Below are 14,435 nucleotides of genomic sequence, written 5' to 3' on the forward strand. Positions count from 1 at the left end.
ACATAATGCATTGCACAATGGTGGTAATCTTCATCGTCTCTTTAGAACAAGTGATCATCTGGGCAACTGGGATCTAATCAGTGCTGAAACAAACAAGGAAGTTTCTTTTTGTTCACAGGCCTAAACATTTAGAGCTGATCAAGTTCCAATATCCTCTGTTGATAGGAATGACATGAATAAAATATGTGTTCCACTGAAAAACAGGTTTGTGCAAAGAATGTAAAAACAACTTGATACCGAATCATCCCAAGCATGATAAACGAAACCTTTAGTGTGTACACTGATAAAAGGCACGCAATCAGGCCTTTCTTTTTCCCCTAATAAAAGGGTGCTCCCCTCCCTTTTCAATTTCCTAGCAAAGAGTGGAAAAATCTTGATGAAAGCTTCATGCATATGCAGGAGGCGCCGTATCTATAAAGGTGTACAATTAGGTGCTGATCCCTGCGCTGCACACTGTTGTCCAGGACTTTGTAGTTTGTAGAGAAGATGGCTTTCTTTGAGGCTTGTTTCAGTTCAACTTCTTCAAAGCAAATTAAGATGGAAGACAACACGTTTCGACGGTGCCTCGAGAATTTTTGCATCATTGCGCTCCAAAAACTTGAGCAAAAGCCTGGGTCACAACTTCAACTCAGATGTTGCACACTGGGTGCCATTTATTTTTATTCCTTCCACTTATCACTCTGCATTATTCCAACATTTTAGTGAAAGTGCATCTCAGCAGGACATCAATATCTGATCAAAGCATTGAGAAATAGTGGAAGAAATCTAAGATGCTTAACACACAGCTGCTTTCGAGACGGCGGGCGGGGTGAATATAAATAGGAAAGTTGAACATCATGGTCAAAATATCGTCTGTGAGTGCCAGATCATATTCAGCTTGTCCTTATAAAGCTATTAGTCACACAGAACATCTTGTTTCTCTCTGGAATGCCTGCAAGGCCTTTTACCAAGGATGTCCAACTTTAAAAACTCCCCCTCAACTATTCTATCTTCTTGTCTGCCACTCACTCGCACTCAGAATTTTTAATAAACAGGAAAGACAAGGACGTGTGTGCATGTGTGTGTGTGTGTGCTGGGTCAGAGTGTGAAGGATGCGAGCCGAGCAAAAAAATGGGAGTCGAGGGGAGAGTTTAGCCATCCCTAAGCTATCTGGTGCTTTTTACATATGATTAAATGTGATTAGCTTTGATCACTCAATCACACGGCCATGGTGGTGTCGTAATGAAGTTGGACCTAGGCTAACCACAGAGAATGGCTTCCAATCAGAGCGGGTTGCATCATCAGCCAAAGAGCATGAAATGCTTGCGGAAATCGTCCTAAGTGATGTTTGATTGGAAACGGAATGCAAACTAATATATTATCTGCCACTCTTGGTATGTGAGCGCACGCAATACCAAGTAGAGCTATGCCTCGGTAAATGTCAAAAGTCTGTCTTATGACCTTTCACAATCATTTCTCACAATAACCCACAACACATCTTTTATATCAAATCATCTGCTGGTCACGCCTCATCAGACACGTTATTATTTGTCAATTTAATGAATGAGGACATTTCATTTTTCAAGGACTCAAGGAATTTAATTTTCATACATTTTCACGATACGGCACAAAAAATCCCAAGACGTGAAAACAAAAAAGAATTAAAAAATACCATACTGAGATAAAGGAGATGCTTATTCACGGTTTAAATGTGTGAAAGATGATGCAGAAGAATGAAAATGCAAGAGGCTTGAATTGCTCCTGGTGTTGAGAAGGTCTTTTTGTCCTCAACAAAAATAATATAAAAAAGTTTTGACGTGCAGAGATAAATAGTCATAGGAAGTGAGGGGTGTTGATCTTGAGGCTACAGAGCATTGTTTGACGTTAACAGTGCTAAATTCCTGGCGGAAAGAAGCTGCTCCTCCCCCGGGTGATAAAGCTCCAGATGTTCCGTAACCTCCTGCCTGAGGGGAAGGTATGAAAAAGTGTATCTTTGGTTGAGGGTTATTCCCCACAGTCATCTGAGCAGCCTTTAATGTCATTTGAAGAGATTTTATTTTTGGAGCTCTCAGTCCTCAGAAAGTTGTGCTTGTAATTTGGACACCAATTCCAGTACTGCTCTTCCAATGTACAGGGTGGCAAGGGGCGATGCGGTTCTTGAAGTCCGCCGTCATCCTACTTGGTCGTCTTCATACTGATACAGAGAGCTTTGCACTAGTCCACCAGATGTTTTATTTCCTTTCTATACAGAGACTAATCATCATCCCCAAACTTCACTACATGTCAGTTTGGTAATTGTGCAGTGTGTGAACAAGAGGGGGCTTAGTACATATCTCTGGGGAAACCCGGTGCTGAACTATGAACTGTGTCTATATTGTCTGAAAAACCTTTGCTTATTGTTCCAGAAAATCCGTGACACACTTTGTATGGAGGACATAGTCATGTGGATATTAGTACAAATGGAAGGGGCAGTCTTCAAATTTGTGAACGGAAAAAGAGACATCATTTCATTACGCTAACAAGATTATGTTTTTTCCAATGCCATTTCATTTTGAGTTAATTTAGACAAAGCTTTTATCGGAATTGAAAATGCCATGACAACGCTATCATCTCCTGCTAACATGATTATGATAATGGTGTATTGTCATTATTGTATTTATTTGCTACTTTATCTTTTAAATAGATATTTCTTCTCCACAATTTGCTTCCGCGTGAGTAACCCAACCCTCAAAATCGAAATGTTAAACTGAATCATCCTAATGCATGAAGTGATTTTGTTGGTTTTGTCTTGCCATAAAATTGCCTCATTCTATCTCTCCACGCTTTCCTCACGTCTCCTCTCATCTCCCACTTGTCTGTTTTTTTTAATCACCAGCATTTGTCATCTCACTAAGAGCTATGACATTTTGGATGGCACCTGTGATGAGCACAACTAAACAAATTCCTCTCATTAGGATTTTATAGCCTCTACCTACTGCCCACAAATTTACCAATCCTGTCACCCTCATACACACAGTGTATATTTGTGCCATGTGTACGGCCCAAATAATCAGGAAAGAATCACAGAGAATTCTTCAAACAAATATGCTGTTTGACTAATATTCACTGAACATCCCATTAACGCAAGACCAGCACTTGAAATTGTTCACAACTAAAAAATAACTGGAAAAAAGATGAGACGTGATGTGAGAGATCACATGGATGAACAGTGTGAAGACCTTTCATTGTGTATATCATGCTATAAACTTTAGGGTAAAAATGTTCTTAATCTAATAATAAATCAATAAATGAATAATTTCTCAACAGGTATATTGCCTTTTACTGGGGCTAAATTGATAAAACAGACAAGAATAAAATGAAAAAATAAAATAACATGAACTAGGATAACATCTATTGTGCAAATGCCAAATCAAAATGAAAACTTAGAACTCTGGTGCAAAAAAAAAGTACAAACCAAAAATAATTCATTCATCTTCTAATTCCGAACCACTAATCCTAATACTGCTGATATTTCAAATTAAAAGAGTACAACAGCCTTTTAATTTACTTCTATACAATTTATTGAAACACTAGAGAAAGTACGTGCATCCAGTTAGAGTACTCGCATATCAAAAGTCAAATGCTCATACTCGAATTTAAAATAAAAAAAAAAAAAAAAAAAAAAAATTTGCAAAGTTGAGAAGATACGCATCAGCTGAAGTACATACTTCTCTCCGGTAAGAGCCACACTCGGGGCCCACCTGAAGAGTAAATGAGTCTAAAATATCTATGGGGAGCCAACTGTGCAGCAGGTGTAAAAATCTGACAACATAGCAGTCAGCACAAGCGTGTGATGGCGTACAAATGAGGTAAAGAAAAATGTTGCCTTTCTCCCTTTCCCTGAACTACTATCATGTCATTTCCAAGTTAATGAAAAATGAGGTAGACGTCTAGAGCAGATCTGTGGGGACAGCTACCTCTGAAAAGTTTAATCAAGTCTACACCTGGGAGCGCACTAGTGGGCGCCATGAAGCCCGAAAAAAGCTCAGTATAATGTCAATATAATTTCCCACTGCGGAAGAGTAGTAGGAATATATTTGTGCAGGCAGTCAATATTTTCCCAACTCATATGGCTGTTTGAACTTGGGGTTAGTGTTAACTTTTCACGTTCCCCCATCTTCCATTTTATTTTTTCCATAAAAAAGGGTATTCATTTTCTTTCAAATTGTTTGTAGGTGTGAATGGCTGTTTCGACGCGGCCAATTAATGTAATCCACCTATCACCCAAAGTCAAATGGAATATAGGGAATAAAAGTTGGCTGGCTGACTTTCCACAATACACCCCGAGGCGTATGCCTTTAACGGCTCATCCTGATGGCTTTTACAGACCTAGCGCTATTCATTAAGTTCCATATCCCGTCAACAGTCGGATGGTGAAAGAAAATGACACAAATAGGAACATTGTTATAGTTGGGCACTGTGGGGTATGCCCATCATATGAAGCAATGAAGGGGGATTCAGACAGCTCGGGTGCTCAGCAGCAGTGGGGAAGGTAATGTGCATGCTCTAAATGCAAAGAATGACTATTAATATACTCCGATAACAAGAGGATGCAGGAGGATCGCGAGTGAGCAGCACAACAGTGCGTGATTTTCATTGCTGTGTGACTGGCCTCTATTTGCTGAGATCAGGGATGAATAACTTGAATGATGGGGCAACACCTTGTCATCAGCGCTACTGGTGGGCATACTCACATTGCAAATCCAAGTCTGCCATCTAGTGGTGAATGGTGATATTACAATTGAAACCGATACAATTGACCGACTTATTTCCAGGAGATATTGATCAAGCCAGACCGCGAAATACTGAAAATCTGTGTTTAACTCACACCCATAGACATGCAAATATATTTTTCTTCACTCCACATTTTGGCTGCATTTTGTTTTGCGTCAGCACATTTGTCCGGAATATTCAACTGATAGATACTAAACTGCTGTTTATGCTCCATTTGTCAACTCTCGTCAAGTGCAGATATGCATTATTCATTGAATTCAACTAAACACAGTGTAATGCTAATTTAGCAACACAATGTTTTTCTCCAAGTTTAATTCAAAGTCAGTAAAAACATGAGCTAATATTTACCAAACTAGCAAACATGGTGATGTTTGAATTTTAGGATTAGTGTGGGAGCCTTGAGGGTCACTAACACATTTCTTATCTACTGCACTGTTTAAAGAGCTGTTTTACTTATTCAAATCTGAAATTCAACAGCTTGTCATTTTGACCTTGATCAAACACCTTGAGGATGAAGGGCAATGGAGACAGCGTACGATTATAGTCACCCTCATTTATGCCAGGAGATTTTTATGTAAATTACATCCACATGATCAGATTAGCTCTGAGATGCCTTCAAGGAGATCTTTAGTGTTCACTCCCTCACCAGCTGCATATTTATGCCGGGAACATTCCAACAAGTCAACTCGCTTGCATTTTTTTGGTCCAAAAGTATTTGGACTGTGACATTTTCTTTTAAACTGTATTGTGCTAATATACACACCACAAAAATCATGCAAAAAAAATTACGTCTTGATCCAAATACGTGCGGACATCACTCTTAAGTTGTATCAGTTACAAAATCAGATCTGCAGTCTGAAAAAAAAAAAAAAAGCAAATAGCACACTCCGAAAGACTCATGTCGCCAGTGCCAGGTGGCCGGAGGGACCTGATAGTGATGCAATGGGTCCTGGTTGTTATTCCAACAGAGCTGGGTCTCCAGTAGCATCACTAACATACTGGAGACACATGCACTGTAGAATACAGCCAAGCCATGAAGACAGGCCCCTCCACTCTTGTAAATAAATATGCCTATTTTTACTTTACTCCTAATCAGAAAAATCCATCAAGTGACCCCCCCACCCCCTAGACACCATCCAGTTTTTTTAAGCACACCATAGTGTTAAGTGATCCATTTTACAGCATATTATGGCTTGTGCCAGTTAAGTAACGTCAACTTTGCTTTTAAATTCCAGTGCATGTAAAGTGGAAAGGTGGCGAGAACAAACAATCAGTAACACAATTAATTGACATTGAGTCAACAACTAATGCAACGCTAACCCCACGGGGGAATAGATAAAGTGCAATTTTCTGACAGAAAAGAAAATCTGCCAAATTTCCTCTCTTTGTGAGGCCTTAATCTCCTCGGGAGACAAACAGAGACAAGACAGTTGTTTCTGTCTGGCTTCATCTCTATAAACTTTTAATTAAAAACAAGCAAAGGGTAGGGGTGCGGGGGGGTGGGGGGGGGGCAGATGAGATATATGACAGCCACTAATTGCACTAGCCAGTAATTGCATTTTCTTCACTGCTTGTTCCCATTGGGGTCAAGGGTGAGTTGGAACCTATCAAGACCCATATGGACAAGGAGAAATACTAGAAATAGTCATGGAGAAAATCTTTGAAAAGATTTGTTGAAAATGGGGGTTAAATTTCATATTCAAAATTATATCCAAAATGTGCATCTCTGGAAAAAAAAATCAATAATATAATATATAGAATATCTGTCATATTTGTTTTGAAACAAAACTTCCAAATGAGATGTTACTACAGTGAGCTGATCTCATGTTCAATAAACAAGCCATGTAAATTGAGTCAAACTGTGACATGTTAATCATGCAGACAAATTAATTGGTAGCATTAAAGGATAATGTGAAATGAGTCGTTCTTTATTGTGAGAAAGCCCACAGACAGAGAGACGTCTGACTCCAGCCTTTTCAGATCGAAAATTAAAAGCATTTTAATGCGCTACGTGTCATGAAGTGAATTCAGTGCTCTAAGTTCAGGCTGATTTTATTACCTACCTACTCATATTTCTTAGCTATTATTATGGGGAAGAGGTATTTAAACATAAGCTTCATTATCTGCTCACAATGAAAAAAAAATTACACAAAGGTTGTCCGTGTTTTTCTTACATGTACGAACATGATATATGTTTTGAATTGAACTTAACCCACTTACAATAATGCCTCATTCCTTTTGCAGCCAGCCTAGTCTGTCGCTCCTCTTTAGACCTGTTGATGAGTGTGAAATTAATGTGAGCAAATTAATTCGTCCCATTGCTGCCGCATGTGTGTCATGTTTTATCCGCTTCTTTGAATGAACAACATCGCTTTGTACTGGGTGACTCTTGCACTCTTATTAAATCCGGAGCTAGTCATTCTCCATGTGATGCGGCGCCAACAGTTACGGCAAAGTAAATCATTGCCATCACTGATGACAGCTATCTCGTGGTCATGATGCCATTTTACATTCATGCTTAGAGTTGAATTGTGTTAAACTACACCGTAGGGACAAATACATTGAGACAACCTTTCAACCAGTTATTTATCTTCAATTCTTTGGTGGCATATGCGGAGTTTAAGGGCCGATCGTGTATCAAGGGAATAAATAAGTGGGCTTGGCCACAAATGTGCTCGAAAGATGCCTGGCGCCCACATTTCATCCTCGACAGAACTTAAAAAATGTGTCAGAGCTTGAACGTAAGAAATGTGGCGCACCTCATCAGAATGTGACATGCCAGGAGGGAACATGGTGACGTTCGTGGTGGACCGCAGGCTGAACCATTGTGCACCTTAGAACCTCGGGGGACTCGGCAGCCCCTTCCCCCTCGGCATGTCACTGACATTCTGATAGACTATGAGAATAGTTAGCAAGACTTGAATATAAAATAAGAAATTGCCAGAATCCCACAGCGCACTGACGTCCAAGCAAACGGTGCTGCCATGGCACCGGAAAAAGACCTTTTATTTGTTGAGTCCTGCAATAGTGCCATGAAATACAAAGCACCAAGTCACATTTCAAAGCGTTTGATTAGAAGGATTTGTCACAACTAGACAGGCCTCACCTCCATTGCTAACAATTGCCAATCGAGGCTGTCCAAAAAAATCACCGCTGCGCACAAATGACCTCATGGAAAGTGTATGATTGGAACCTTTGTTTGAAACAATGCTCAGGTGCTCTTGGAGTGTGAGGTGACTTTAAAGTGGACGTCAACCCCAACATTTTCTTTGTAATAATATGTTCTGTGCAGCGCAATTAGTCGAAACTGAGTGTTGTGATTAGTTCTGTTTGTGGAATATAAATTAAACAGACAAAATCCACCTGTTTTTATCCCTCTTTATTACTCTCAAACTTTTCTTCATCTGTAATTATATCTCATTTTCTGGCCAAATTGGCTATCGTTGGTTCTCGGTTGCAGGTGTTTGGCTGTCTCACTCTCGTCGTATGGCTATTGTTCTATTTTAATCACGCTCTTCTGTTCAAGACCTGACACCCACGTGCTTTCACCGTTCACTTCGCACTCAAATCCTTCCTTGCTTCTCTGGTATTTCTTTACACTGTATGTATATATTTGTAAACATACAGTATATAAAAGGAGAGGTTCATTTATGAGCTCATTTGTTCAAAAACTTCCAGGATTTCCTAAGGATTCAACCACAAATGCCGCTGCCTTGGAAACGGACAGCAAAAGCAGATTAGTGGATCTCCATGGTTACAGTTATCATAGTTGGGTCTTGTTATTGTCAAATGCAAGTCTGTGGCTCTCAGTGTTGACCTGAAGTAGTTCCACTTTCACATGGAAATCATTTTTGAAATGGTGTAGAATTACTTCCGCAACGATCAAAACTGATGTAGGTGTTATTTTTGGGAATGGAAATGTACTGGGTGATTTTGTAATTTTGCCTCTTCTTGGTCTAAAAATGAATACAGAATACCACATTTTCTTCTTAATTACATTTAGTGTTTCTTAAAGCCCAGAAGTTGTTATTTAAAATGCCCTTAGTTTTGTGTAAAATCTGTGATACAGTTTTTTTTTGTCAACTTAATGAACATCCTCAGGACAGATGATTCCATATAATTTTTTTTCCAGTTGTTGGAGTCAGCTTTTATGTTTCCTCTTGCGCAAAGAGAGCATCTCAATAAAAACTAGGCTGAATGTGCCATTGTCTTCACAGCTAATTACATTGGGAAGAGATAAAATGATTCATAAAAACACCAAAAGTCTTTTGTATGACTTCATGTTCAACAAAGCATTCTAAAAAAATATGTGGATTTATTCATGAAAAAATCACTTAGAGAGTTTTGCACAGAAATGCAACAATTTGAAAATTAAAGCCAATTAGACACACACACCACACTATGGTGAGTGTTTGTGTGTTACTACATATCCACACAGAAAAAATGCAAACTGACAAAAAGCTCATAAAGACACACAAGGTCCAAGCAGAGTAAATTGACTGAAATGCACTTGAATGTTCAGTGCCAGTCTTTAGAGATTTATAGGCTATCTACTGTACGTCGTGTGTGTGTGTGGCTGTTCCTGTATCGTATCAGCGTGCACTGTGCCATTGTTTAGAGGTAGAGAACATTTCCTGTTGAAAATTCCAGGATGGACTCCTCACCGAGCACTTCCATGTTTATCTGTTCTCTTGAAGAACACGCACACAGAGAAACACAATGTGGCATCTAAGTGACCTTTTGACCTTTCACCCGTGCCGTGAGTCAGTGTGCGCCTGCACTGGGTCATCTCCTGTCCCCAAACACCATTCACACCCTTCCTATGACCTCGTCTTTTCCCTTTTAAACCCTGGTGGGTCCTCCGTATATCAACATAAATACTCTCCAGAGGAATTGGAACAGTGAGGGTAGTTCCTTTACTGGTGTGTTTGTGTTTGACATAAAAAAATGAATAGGAAAGTTAGTTTTGAAGTTGTGTCAGAAGTGTATTTATGATTGATGAACGAGGCCCCATGTAGCTTGGTTGCATCTCTTTTTTTTCCAAATTTCCAGAAAAAATATTCATTCTGCTGCTGCCAACACAGCACTTAGTTACATCAGTGATGATTAATGAGGCTGTCTAAGAAGAAGCCATGAAAACCCAAGCTGTGACGTTACCTCTACTGTGTTTAATGTTCTGTCACACAGAAAACCTGTTCCAACATAATAAGGCATAAAGTTCATGTTTAGGATCATGGGCAGATCTTTCCTTGTTTTTTCTCCCAAAATTAACACTTTGGTAAAGGTTCATCTCATCAGTGCTCCTAATATCACATTATTGTTATTTTTATTTGGAGAAATTCCAGCTTGTTGATACCTCTGTACTCTTGTTCATCAATAACACAATCGATTGTGATAGTCTCACTCGTGCTCTTTGGAGGTTATAGTTGATGTCACACTTGTTTATTTGCTTGTATTGCTCGTGTGTCTATTGATTGCGCATTGGCTCTGATTTACAATCTCGTCAAAGTTCAAACAAAGAATACATCTCAGTTTTTACCAGAGCTAGCAATAAATACCTGGAAACAAAATTCATAATGTTAACCTCTGTTTGATATCAGCATAAATACAGTCTACAACTTTATATTTGACAGTTATAGCCTTGTCATGTTGCATTTTAAAGTTACGTATGTATAAATAATCAAACCAGAGAAATTTATTATGCAACATCCCTGGCACATCACCCAAGGTTACTGTTGCAGTTGGCAACGGGCAGAACTCACAAGTGTAATTATAACCCCCCCCCGATAGCAACAACATGATGTGAAACATGACCGAGAAGGGTAATCGCATGCTGGCAGGATGGGTTTATTAATTAAAGTGAGTTTATTTTGCATAGTGAAATATCAGAGGAAAAATGGTTGAATGAAATAAAAATGGAATTTTTGATTGGGTTATGAGTTGCTGGTAAAATATTTAAGTGATGTTTGTCACCTTTGTCTCTTTCGTACCGAGGTTTAATATCACTTTCTGCGTGTGATTTTTATGTCATGGACACTTATTTAGGTCTGTATAATATATCTGTTTTTTTTTCTAATGTGGACTAGAAGTACATGTTTTACAGAAGTAAATATTTTCTTTGTAACTGTCATACATAAATGATATTTTTTTCAGCAGTGTTTGAATAAAAACGCAATTTAGAATAGAAAAGGTGAGTCTTTCAATGATTAAGGCAAACAGCATTTCTGATTCCTCATAAGGGAATTTCTTATGGCTCTAAAAGGACAAACAGGAGCTAACTGAAAGGAAGAAAAAGGTCATGGTGGGTGAAGGTAAAGATTGAAATCAACACACACAGGGAAGAGGAGGAAGCGGATGAGGGGGGGGGGGCACGGAGACCTATTTCTACTAAGGCTAACAGTGCTCTGACAACGAGGCACCGGGCACTCGATCAATGCTGACCCCGGTGGTCACAAACACGCATGCACACACACACACACACACACAAGCTGAATCAAAGTGCGGAGGTGCCGCCAAAGGACATTAGTCTGACTAAAGGAATCCTGCCACGGACAGTACGGACTGGACAAAATATATGCCGTGGTATATTTACTGCTAAAACATTCAAACACACAAAATCGTATATTCCCCTTCTTTATGAAGACCTGACAAAGTCTCATTTGAATTCAACGCTCGTACAAAGTACAATCATATCACGTAACCGAGGCGTGACAACTTAAGGGTTACATGACAAACTGTTTTAAGACAGCTGTACACATTGAACACATATTCATGCACTAAATCCTCGGTGAAGTCTACTCCACTGATTGGACAAGAAGTGATTGATTGGGAGGTTAGTGATGGATGGCCGTCCCTTCATTAAGAAAGCGCCGTGGCTCCACAGTGCGGGCGAGATCCTACTTACAGTTGAGCGCTGTGTCCTTGAGAAAAATAATTCTTCATTCAAAATCCCATGGTTTATCTTTCATATTTTTTTTGCCACCCCCCTAAGCAGGAAGATTAATGTAACTGCAATGACACGTGCACAGGGACACAAAACCGAGCGAAGTGGCAACAAATAATTTTATATTAGTAAGATATTTCTTATCGGCATATTCCAGAGGCCCTGTTTTGAATTTCAAACAGACAACATCCACTGTGTGAAAACGACATTGCTTTCACATTTAATTCAAAAAAGCTGCTCGCAATTACTCTGTCAACCATTGAAGAGTGAGCTGCTGAGCTCAGCACAAATTATACAATCGAGCTACTGCATACTTGTGACATGCAGATGCATTTATTTTCAAACATTTAACCTTGTAAATGGTGCAAGGATGTTTGCACTTTCACAGTTGGGAAAATTACAATATGTAGATGTGTGAGGTGGAAAAAAAAGAATGCATTATTGAAATGTGTGGCGCTCATTTAAATACAAAGGCGTCGCACATCTGTGCCACTCGCGTGCGAACCGAGGTAGGCAAACTAAATGGCATCATAAAGATATTTATTTTCTGTCACATTACATCTACCGGCACGCCCAGAGACTAAAGTATTTGAACCCTGTTATCAGCCAGGCTAATTACATGTCTCTATGAACCGCAGCAAATTCCCTGCTGTATATGTGTACCAACTGTATACATTTGCTCCACAGTGATGTTTGAATGATGCAATCTGCAGGCACAGTGTTTATTTAATGTGCTACTACACAGCGGATAACACAATTTATGTCAAAGGTGTATACAGCATTTGCAATGTACACCCTCCGGGACGCCCTAAGCTTCTAAAATACTGAATAGCATACAAGCATAAGTCGTTGTAATCCGACTTTACACAAATGTGAACACATTTTTAAATATCAAGTAAAGCCAAAATTGTTGGGGGGAAAAAAAAAAAAGAGCAAGCTCAGGGTTAAGAGGATTAAGTAAATTATTTACAACGCAGACACGTTTATAGATTGAGGCAATTGCACAAGGAAACAGTAAACAAAGTGGTATGCAGGACACTTGAACTTTAACCCTGGCTGAGATCAATTCCCCAATATGACTGATTGAGAAGATTGTGTGGGGGTGGAAAGAGCAGTGAAAGAATAATTGAGAGGGGAAAGGGGACACAGCAAACACAAATCTGTATAAGGCGTGCAGCAATTCCCAATTAAGAGTTGTTCTGTGATTAGGATCAACATTTAAAATACTCCAAGTCCACTCAGACTTTCTTTCAAACTTGTAAAGTGTATGTAGAAGCTTCAATAATGTAAATCTGAAGGAATGCAATTACTTGCACAATTGAAGGCGGTTTAATAGTGACAGTCTGTCTTCTGTACTTATAACTGTACGATTTTTTCCCCCCTCCAATATTTTATAATGTTATTTTTTGTCCATCCACCCCTTCCCCAATTTTCCTGCTTGGTGGCATGGGATATCCAAGGCTATCTCAGGGGATCTGCAAAAAAATATTTACAAACCCCCCAAATTCTTCAGAAAAACAATGACAAACATTCATTTGTTGCCTACGGGAGGAAAAAATCCTCAGAAAAATCGTAAAATACCCAAAAGTAAATTATCTGGCCTGGCACCTGGAAGGGTCCAATTATATTTCATAGGAGCCTCGTGCACCCACCTACCCCCTCTCTCCAGGGTGTTGGATCGATAGATAAACAGGAGATTATTGTCGTTGAATTAGGACGAATGTTGAACCCTGTTGTCTTATTCATAAAAAATGAAGGCAGAGGCAGCCATGGGAGCTCATTAAGCAGATCAATCAACACACTGGTCTGATCTGTGTGCATGGTTGACGGGTTATTGCATATCCTTAAGCTTCCACTATTTTCTAAATTGGTTGTTTAACTTGACATATATTAACTCATTTTTCACTATCCTCTCAGAGCCTAACAACATAGTGATGTCCTAATATTACAGAATCAAATCCTCACTTTCACACTCGGATGAGCTTTCCAAAGGTGCAATCATTATTTAATTTACATAATTTTCTCCATCATAGGGAAGGATTTATAATTATTGCTATGAATGCAAGCAATTTGACTGAAGAGTATAAAAATACACTTGCATGTGCTGGCACAGCTTTCTTCCAGGCCAGCTGGTATGTGATGGCGCAACCATGGCAACAGAGGAAAGCCATCAACCAAAATGTCTTGCTAACAAATTGGTAGACATGGCTGTCTTTCTATCGCATCCTTTTATTCAGCTTATCTTTGTTCTGTGCTATCATCCATTCATTCGTATCAGTGAGAGTGTTATCTCTTACCTGATAGTAACAGGTCATCAGCAGAGGAAAAGAAAGAAAAACATAAATGAGCAAGACAAGAGAGACAGAAATACAGCAGTTAGTATAGAACAAGGTCATTAACAAAAAAAAAATCACCATGTGTGTTTGACTACTTTGAAATTTGATCTGATGAGCTTAAAAGAGAAGCTTTTTAAGAAATATCTGGCGTAGTGTTTCGTGGATAATAACTCTAATGACCTAATAAAAATGCAAAATGTTTGTGTTAAGTCAATAAAATCAGTGCATGCTGTTGGTGGGTGGTGTTGAGGGGAATTACGAAGATTGAAATCTTTCACTCATAACCTCGCACAGCAGGTGTTAAATTGCAATTTCACTAACAAAGTGAGCAGAACATATAAGTCATGTTTTTTTTATTTTTTAAAACTTATTCCAAGTGCCCATCCTGCATAACAAAAACTGCC

General features: G+C 39.1%; 1 protein-coding gene across 2 annotated transcripts in view; it reads right to left on the reverse strand.

Moving 5' to 3' along the window:
• The window catches only part of LOC125972832 (cGMP-dependent 3',5'-cyclic phosphodiesterase), a 109,994-nt gene that overhangs the window by 21,617 nt on the left and 73,942 nt on the right, over positions 1-14,435 (reverse strand). The window lies entirely within an intron of this gene.

This window comes from Syngnathus scovelli, chromosome 7, assembly GCF_024217435.2.
Source record: "Syngnathus scovelli strain Florida chromosome 7, RoL_Ssco_1.2, whole genome shotgun sequence".
NCBI lineage: Eukaryota > Metazoa > Chordata > Actinopteri > Syngnathiformes > Syngnathidae > Syngnathus > Syngnathus scovelli.